This window comes from Patagioenas fasciata, chromosome Z (genome assembly GCF_037038585.1).
Source record: "Patagioenas fasciata isolate bPatFas1 chromosome Z, bPatFas1.hap1, whole genome shotgun sequence".
Classification (NCBI taxonomy): Eukaryota; Metazoa; Chordata; class Aves; order Columbiformes; family Columbidae; genus Patagioenas; species Patagioenas fasciata.
In genome coordinates, this window is record NC_092560.1 from 58,302,934 (window position 1) to 58,312,010 (window position 9,077).

Below are 9,077 nucleotides of genomic sequence, written 5' to 3' on the forward strand. Positions count from 1 at the left end.
TAATAGGAGGACTACAAGATGCCATTTCCTCTGATTTTCCCCCCAAGACCACAGTGATCAGAGACTCGCCATGACAAGCACAACCAGCGTGAGTTACTCCTGACATAGCGACACTGCACAGGGGGAGCTGCAGGAGATCATAGTCACAACCACCTGCATCAAAAGCTAGTTTCTCACAAACAAACATGTTAACCAAGATTAAAAAAAAAAAAAAAAAGCTGTGTAGCAGAGAACAGCTTATTGTACAGCTATTCCACCACTTTCAGCTTTGAAAAGATTCACATTATTCCTGGAGCCAGCAGCTTTCAAAGGCAATATGCCCAACAGCACCACACTTCTCCAAATTAAAGGGTGCAGCCACACACAGGTGACATATACAAAACTTCTGAGAGCCAAAGTAGCTTCTTCAAAGGCAAAACGTGTTAATTATCAGCTTTGCAAACTCTTGAATCTCTGTTGAGCAAAGCCCTTGCTGAGCTGCCCCTCAAAATCTACAGCAGGGATGTAACTTCTCAGCAAAACAGGCATTTCCTGCAGTCCACGGAGGACCCACGCCAGAGCAGTAGTCTCTGCAGCCAGCAGAAGACCTGGGCCACACCAAAGGAAAGGTGGGAGAAAGAAAGAGAAGCATGAAACCTCTACATACTGACCACTACACCCCCTTCCCGATCCTCCCTATGCCCCTCGTTGCTGCTCTAAAGGGAGTGAGTGCAGACTGCAGCAATAACAAGGCAGGGAGGGGAAGTTCCTGGAATAAAGTTGAGCTTGGAGAAGTGGGACAAGAGGTATTCTCTCTGTTCCAATGTTTGTCTTTTTGGTTCCCAATATCTGAATCAATAATTACATATATATATATATATTAACTGGCAATAAAATTAATTTTCCACACGCCTATTCTGTTTTGCCTGCAATGGTAATTGGTAAGCAATCTGTTTTATCTTGATGAGCTTTCTTGTTCTTGTTCCTCCTTATTCTCACCTGCTGAGGTGGAGCAGTGGGGAGTAAGTGGGCAGGAGTTTGGCCATTTACCTGGGCCAACACATCACATTCACGTATATTCTTTCTGCTGCCTCTGAAATCAATCAGATTATATATGCTGATAAAAGTGAGGGCACATCAGACATGAAGCTTTGCTGCCAATCCTGAAACCAATTTGTCTGTACAGAGAAACTCACAGAAGGTTCAGCTATGACCAGCTCCCAGAAGAGAAGCTAAGGGTAGGCTGGTACAACCAAGCAGCAGCCCAGCAAGAACTTCAGCAAGAACTCTGGCATCTCAGCCAGAGCAGCAATGAGGTACCACAATTTTTCTTGGCAGCCCCAAACACATGCTGAATTTCACATATGTTGTGATTAAGAACTGACTGTGAGCATTAAGAACTCCATTCACTGGTGATGAGATTTTAGTTCACTGAGGGTTCTACCTAGAACAAGCAGAGGGATTGTAGACTTTGTAGACTGTCAGTCTCCAGCTGGGCAGCTTGGGGCCAGCCACTGTACCAGCTACAAAGAGGCTTTCTTCTCAATTATGCTGGCACAATTAATGAAGTGCTTTTTGAAGCTTTCCAGAGTGGCAAACCACACTAATCCTGCAAATTTGAGGTAGATCTTGATGACTGAAAAATGCAATAAGTAAGTACAACTGCTCTTTATAAAGAAACATCCCTAGCTCAGTTATGGAAGCAAGCATAACTAACCTGGAATTTGAGACTGTGAAGATACTTGCTAAATCACCACACTTCTGGAATAGGACAGTTTAAGAGATGTCTCTGACACAAGTTACTTGTTTCCAAGTCTCTGAAATTCTCATTAGGGATCCATAGAATGATTTTAGCTCCTCAGTCTGTTGGGGACATAGCAGGGGGAGTCAAGTGCATCCAAACACTCCCTATCTGGATACTCATCCTGACTCCCTGGGAGGTACGAATTGTCTTTACTTTGTCAGATCGGGCATTTTTGTTGCTGTGGTCTGAGGTCAGGTTCACCCTCATGACTTATCAGATATCTTATGAAGGGTATTTTAACATTTAGCTAGGACTAACATGCTACCTGTTATCTACACCTTCCAATAAATCATTGCTTTCTATTCTTAAGTTGCATATATTGTACTTGCAGTCATTGTGCACAAGAAAAATTCCCGAAGTGGTGCAGTTGGAGCGGGTTACGTATTCACCAGTACAGACAGTAGATGTAAATAAAGCAAGTATGTTCAGTTCTAGAAGCGGTCTCTGAAGTATGAGCAGACCAACTGCTACAAAAAAAGCTTACAGTGCACACTCGCAATTCTTTCATTGCAGTGAAGAATGGGATATTCTACTTACTACATTTAAATATGAATATGCTGCATATAACCTCAAAATACAGACTACTAAATAAAACCATGTATTTCCTTTAATGTAATTCAGTTTATTGTATGACTGGCACATTTAGACTGAGAAGCCCAAGGAACAGAGCTGCAGGGGTAGTTTCTGTTTGAACTGATATATGATAATGGTCTTAAAGGGAGAAAAAAAACAGCATTTTGAAGTAGAGGGAGCGGAGGGGAGAGTTGAAAGTTTAGATTTTTTGAGTTTTGGCCTATTTTCACCTCCATGCTACTAGTGGTAGAAGCAAAGTGCACCAGAAGGCCAAAATGGAGTAAATTTCTTTCAGTTCAAACCTCATTCATCTTTCCAGGAAAAAAGTATATTTTTGTAAGAAACCATCCCATCTCCTGTGACTACGTCCATATTTCACTTTGAACAGGGGAGGAGGAGCAAAATACAGCATTCCTTAAAGTTCAGAGCTGCTTAGTAAGGATTAGATATTGAAACTTATTTTAGCTGACTCAGAAAGACAACATCGCAAGGAAATCCTGCTTGATAGTATTACACTGCAGTAGTGATGACAAGCTAGTACACTAAAACCAGTTAACTACAGCCACTGCCCATAGTTTTCTAAGACAATACCAGCAGGCAACAGGCATTGCTACAGCGAGTTCCAAAGAAAGTGATATTCTTCATTTATATATGGATATCAGGCTCTGACAGATGAATCAGATGTCTACAACTATTTAGAAGCATAAAGAGGAAGATGGATATTCTCAGTAGCATTTGGCTCCCAAGTAATTTACTCAGTCTAGTCTGAACAAAGATCTGACTCCCTAGTCTGAAACACAAAGCAGTTCCTCTATGTATCCTTCCTCACAGTAATCTATCCACTTCTGCTTAATAAAAAGAAATATAAACCAAGTTCATTACACTCAGAGATGTCAAAGACTGTACAGTTAACTTGAAGAAAACAAACAGCATAAAATGAAAAACATTTAATATTTATATTTCAAGCACCACTGAACTATAGCCTAGAATTACTGTCCACTTGTTTCCAACATTTTCCTTAAGTTAATTGGAAAAAATACAAAGATCAGATGAATTTGAAGAGAATGCAGCTAAATGTATGACTCCCACATCCTTGGTGCACATTCCACTGGCATACGATTTCTTCTGCTGTTGCTTACTGGCTACTCCAGTTAACAGATGGAAACAATCATAACATAAAAATCTCAAACAACAAGAGGGTTTATAAGAAATGTCATTACCAAAGACTGAAACTAAACACACACAGTAACAGCCACAGAAAATAATATCTGCAGTGGCAGAAACAAACGGTGTGTTCAACAATTCCTAGTGTACAGGACCAGGTCCAGGCACCCACATCTGACTAAGACCCATCCCTACATATTATTACTGAGGACAAAGTTGTGACAGATGCCTCAACATCCCCCTCTTGTGTTACCAGGCATTTCCTTGGCACTGCTGAACAGTATGCTCAAATTATTGAACTGGCTAATACACAAAAAAAGCCCTACTTGTTATGACCTAGCATTAAAAGTTCACAGTTTGTCTTAAATCAAAGAGGAAGTTAGATTTTGTATAAAGCCAGATGACATACTGACAATGTCCAGTGAGCTCATTTTCTACTCCCTGCCCTAAAAGCAAGAAAGAAAGACAGCTCCATACTCTGGTATTTTCTAAGCTAATTCGTAGAAAAATGCAAATTCCAACAAATACTACCAACCATTAAAAAGGCATTTTCAGAATCAGATATTTATGAAGCCTTCATCAGTTTGTTTTCCTATCTGCCAAAATACTGTGGAGGACTTAAATCAATATCATATTAAATAGTTTTGAGGAGATAGTGTTGTCTTTCTGTTGGTATGCACTCGTGTTTATAATGTTTAATTTTTGAGTGGAGACGCATCCCTTAGTCAGCAAATCCAGACACAGTCAGAATGGATGCTTTTCTCAGATACAAACTGCAGATCACAGAATCACAGAATGTTAGGGGTTGGAAGGAAGCTCAAAAGATCATCTAGTCCAATCCCCCTGCCGGAGCAGGAACACCCAGATGAGGTTACACAGGAAGGTGTCCAGGCGGGTTTTGAATGTCTGCAGAGAAGGAGACTCCACAGCCTCCCTGGGCAGCCTGTTCCAGTGCTCTGTTACCCTCACTGAGAAGAAGTTTCTTGTCAAATTTAAGCGGAACCTCTTGTGTTGCAGTTTGAACCCATTACCCCTTATCCTACCATTGGTTGTGACCAAAAAGAGCCTGGCTCCAGCCTTGTGACCCTCACCCTTTATATATTTGTAAACATTAATGAGGTCACCCCTCAGTCTCCTCTTCTCCAAGCTAAAGAGACCCAGCTCCCTCAGCCTTTCTTCATAAGGGAGGTGCTCCACTCCCTTCATCATCTTTGTTGCCCTGCGCTGGACTCTCTCCAGCAGTTCCCTGTCCTTCTTGAACTGAGGGGCCCAGAACCGGACACAATATTCCAGATGTGGTCTAACCAGGGCAGAGTAGAATGGGAGGAGAACCTCTCTCGATCTACTGACCACCCCCCTTCTAATACACCCCAGGATGCCATCGGCCTTCCTGGCCACAAGGAAGCTGGCTCATGGTCATCCTGCTGTCCACCAGGACTCCCAGGTCCCTTTCCCCTACACTGCTCTCTAACAGGTTGTTCCCCAACTTATACTGGAACCTGGGGTTGTTCCTGCCCAGATGCAAGACTCTACACTTGCCCTTGTTATATTTCATTAACTTTTTCCCCGCCCAACTCTCCAGCCCGTCCAGGTCTCACTGACAGCAGCACAGCCTTCTGGCGTGTCAGCCACTCCTCCCAGCTTAGTGTCATCAGTAAACTTTTTGACAGTGCACTCTATTCCCCTATCCAAGTAATTGATTAGTATATTGCATACTACTGGCCCCAGTACCAACCCTTGAGGTACTCCACTATATACAGTTGTCCAACTGGACTCTGCCCCATTGACCACAACTCTCTGGCTTCTCTGCTTCAGCCAGTTCGCAGTCCACCTCACTACCCAGTCCTTTAAAACCAGTTCATAGCTGCAGATCTAAGGCTGTAAACCATGAATTTATGTTTTCCTTTAGTGACAGGAACTGGACACAGCTTGTACTCAAAATGACATCCCACTAGCCTCAAAAGCAGGACGCTTACTGTCAATGTTGTTTTATGTATACCCTATAAAAATCAAATCTCACTTTAACTTGGAAAAAAAAAATGCCAAGTGTTTTATTTCTCCGACAACCCTAGAAATAGTTTGCTGGGTGCACTACTATTTCTATTCGCCTTGAAGACTGATGACTACAGTGACACCCTGAATTCAGAAGAGACTCTTCCCAGCCTTTTTTCACTACTATTGCTACCTAAAATAGTAGGGATCATAGGAGGTTCTCATTCCAGCTTCTTGCCAAAGCATCAGCGAGGAGACTGGAACATTTGGCTCAGGGCTTTATCCTGTCTGGTCTGGAAAACTACCGGGGACAGTTCTGCACCAGGAGCTGCTGCTCCATTATGATCGCAGTAAGAAAGGTGCTCAGGCTCTTTAAAGGTATTATTTTGACACTAACAGAGCTCAGCATTTGTCCAAGCTGCACTGTGTACAAGTCCTGTTACCCCAGCGTGCCTAGGTCACTCTGTATGGCAGCCCTGTTCTTGAACACATCTGCTGATCCCCCCAGCACGTTATTTATTACCTGCCAGCCTGAGAAGCAAGTGTTCCCTTGCCTTCTCCTGATGCTGATGCATCCTAGGATACTTTTTTCCTTGCTCTTTAAAAGTACCAGTTCACAGTCATCCTATGATGTACCAGAGCTCCCAGATTTTTCCCAATTTTGAGTATTTGTCTGGTGGTTCGATTTGTTCTCACAAAATCAAAATCACAGAATAGTTGAGGTTGGAAGGGAACTCTAGAGGTCATCTTGCCCAAATGCTCTAAGCCTGAAACTTACTAAAATGGTTTTAATTTCCTTCTCATTTTTACCCACGAATAGTATTCAGTCTTTTATGCAGTTTCTTGGCCATCCCCTGTACTCATACACCGGTAACTTTTATTTCTAAGAACTTAATTGCCTGAGAATAGTTTGAGTCACAATGATAGTTTCCAAGAAGATTGCACCAATTTACTTCTAAGATACCATACCTGACTGACTTAATTTGTAAATTTGTATCCAGATTACGCAGTACCAGGTACTTAGGGGAACGCAGTTTAATTACACAGTAGTGACAGAACATGCACATAACACAAGAACAGTACTCTCTGCAACCACAGCTGTACACCAATGACATTCATACCCAGTGCTGTATCACATTTTTACCTGTACAGGACTCAAACATGCTGTCTGTGGTGGAAATCCAACAGATGGAAACTGAAACCACACCTTTTTATCATTTCGTGTGAGTTCCAGAAAATAAAGGATATTAAAAACAATTTGTGTGTTCCTACTGTAGCAATGCAATAGGATGCACCAAGATAATCAAGGTATGCAAGATCATCTATTTGGTACTGTTGTTTCTTTATATGTGTATATATATGTATACATACAGATTTATTAAACAATTTTTAAAATTTCAGGCATCCCAGAAACAAGCAATAAAACCCCAAGTGAATGAAACCCCAACCACTACATGAATTCTGCCATGTGTTCAGAAAACTGAAGAAAAAAAAAATAAAAAAATCACACCAATGACCACAGACTGACCAATAACCAAAACCAGCCATACACACCATCCTTATTGAGTTCAGAGGATCAGAACAGACATCTGTCCCAGCACACTTCCGTTCTAGGAGCTCACAGACTGGTTCACAGAATATCCAACCAAAACAAACAAACAAAACCACACACACATTCAAGGGCCTGAAGTTAGCACCAGCAGAAGCATCTAAAGGGAGTTACAGGTACATTGTTCTGAGGTTTCCACCAGTTCAGTGAAACCTTTTAAAGAACACTTATGCCACCTGGAGGACAACTAAGCTCTTAAGATTGTATTAAAACAATAATCCAGCTAAGATTGCAATATTTTCATGTAGAAGTTTCATCTGCCTGCATTTAAATAATTGCAAGAGGCTTGGAAAAAACCCAAATATTCAAGAAGGAACTGTAGTTTTCTACAAATATGATTCCTGAAGTTTTCCATTGTCTTTAACCCTAATGCTCCCTCACTCCCATTTTAATGGACATTCTATACTTCTGATCCAACATCAGACATGGTTCTTCCACTTCTCACCCTCTCAAAATGTCATACATTATTTTCCTCTTAAAATTATCGTCTTAAAATTCTAGGGACAGGTTGTGTTGTGGTTTGTTTGTTTGGGGTTTTTGTTTGTTTGTGTTTTTTAAATGAGTTTGTTATGACATAGGAGGAAAACAAAAATTAGCAATGTGAAAACATTTGCTTGTGGCAACTCCTACCACTTTCAGAAACTATTTTTAAAAATGTCAAGTTTTACTCCATTAGGAAATGGGCAGTTCTGAACATGCAGAAAACCAGACTGAAGCTGTAGAATGCACAAGTAAGAAAAACATTTCCACATAAATAAAGGAAAAGCAAAGAGTCTGCGTTGCCCAAAATAATGTGGTGTGTGTTGAAAAGTACTATGTTTTAAGGTTATTTATGGACTCTTGTAAAAGGGAACTCCAAGAACAAATGTTTGTAAACATTGTGCCACCAAGTGTTTCACAAGGACTTCACCATAGGTTCAAGACTTATGCTTGCACTATTTAATGCATTACCAATTATCACATAGCAATAGCTTTTGCATTTTTTTTTGGTCTTAAGTTATTTTGGTTAATTTTTTTGACAAATTCAGTGCCCTAGGGCACCTTTAACCTAGCTGAAGCAGAAGAAAAAGAACATAGTTCAGTGCATAATGCTACAATCTTTCAAATGAAGAGACGCTACACTGCAGGACTGCATGCAGGGAAGTTCAAGTAGAAGTTCTGAGAAACTTCTTTTTACCTGGAAACATGAGAAAATAAATCAAGCAAGTCCCTGCATGGAAAGACAAGATGCAAAAAGTATTTATAAAGAACAGAGTAATGAAATTGTAGATCAGCAAACATGTGCATTGACAAGATACTGCAAGTGGGCACAGATATTAACTTTTCAGATTTGGTTTTCTGAGTAAACTTTTGTGTCGCTAAAAGTAGACATGATCAAACCTCTTCCCACCCATCCCAAGTTACATAAAGATGAACACTCTTTTCTCAAAATATTTAAGGAAAGCCCATGAGTGCTAATAAACCTCCTATATACAAGCACTCTTAATTCTTACAGGAGTAATTTGAGATTCTGTACTTTAATAAACTGTAATAGTTACTAAAAAGCTATTCTTATTTGTAGCTTGGAAAGTAACGATTAAATGCAAGCCTGAGGCCACAGCTTTAACTTCCACGCACCACATCTTATGGTCTTTAGTCAGGTGAGATAAGTACCTTCAACTCCTCTAAATAAGATGATATTCCACCATGTTTAGTTTTTCATGCAGTGGTTCTAAACGCAGATGTGGAGCAATTTCAGCACTTAATAGTTCCCAGCAGCAAAATGTGACAGTGCACTACAGTAACAGTAGCACTAAGCTAGAAAAGCACTGATTTTTTTCTTATCTAGCTTTCAAAACAAGTAATTAAGTCCAGAACAGCTCTTTAGTTACAGAACTCCCTCTGCTGCCCCCACACAAATCAAAAGGTTTAAGACGGGAGACAAAGCAAAAAAAAAACACTCAGTGACCCAAGTGG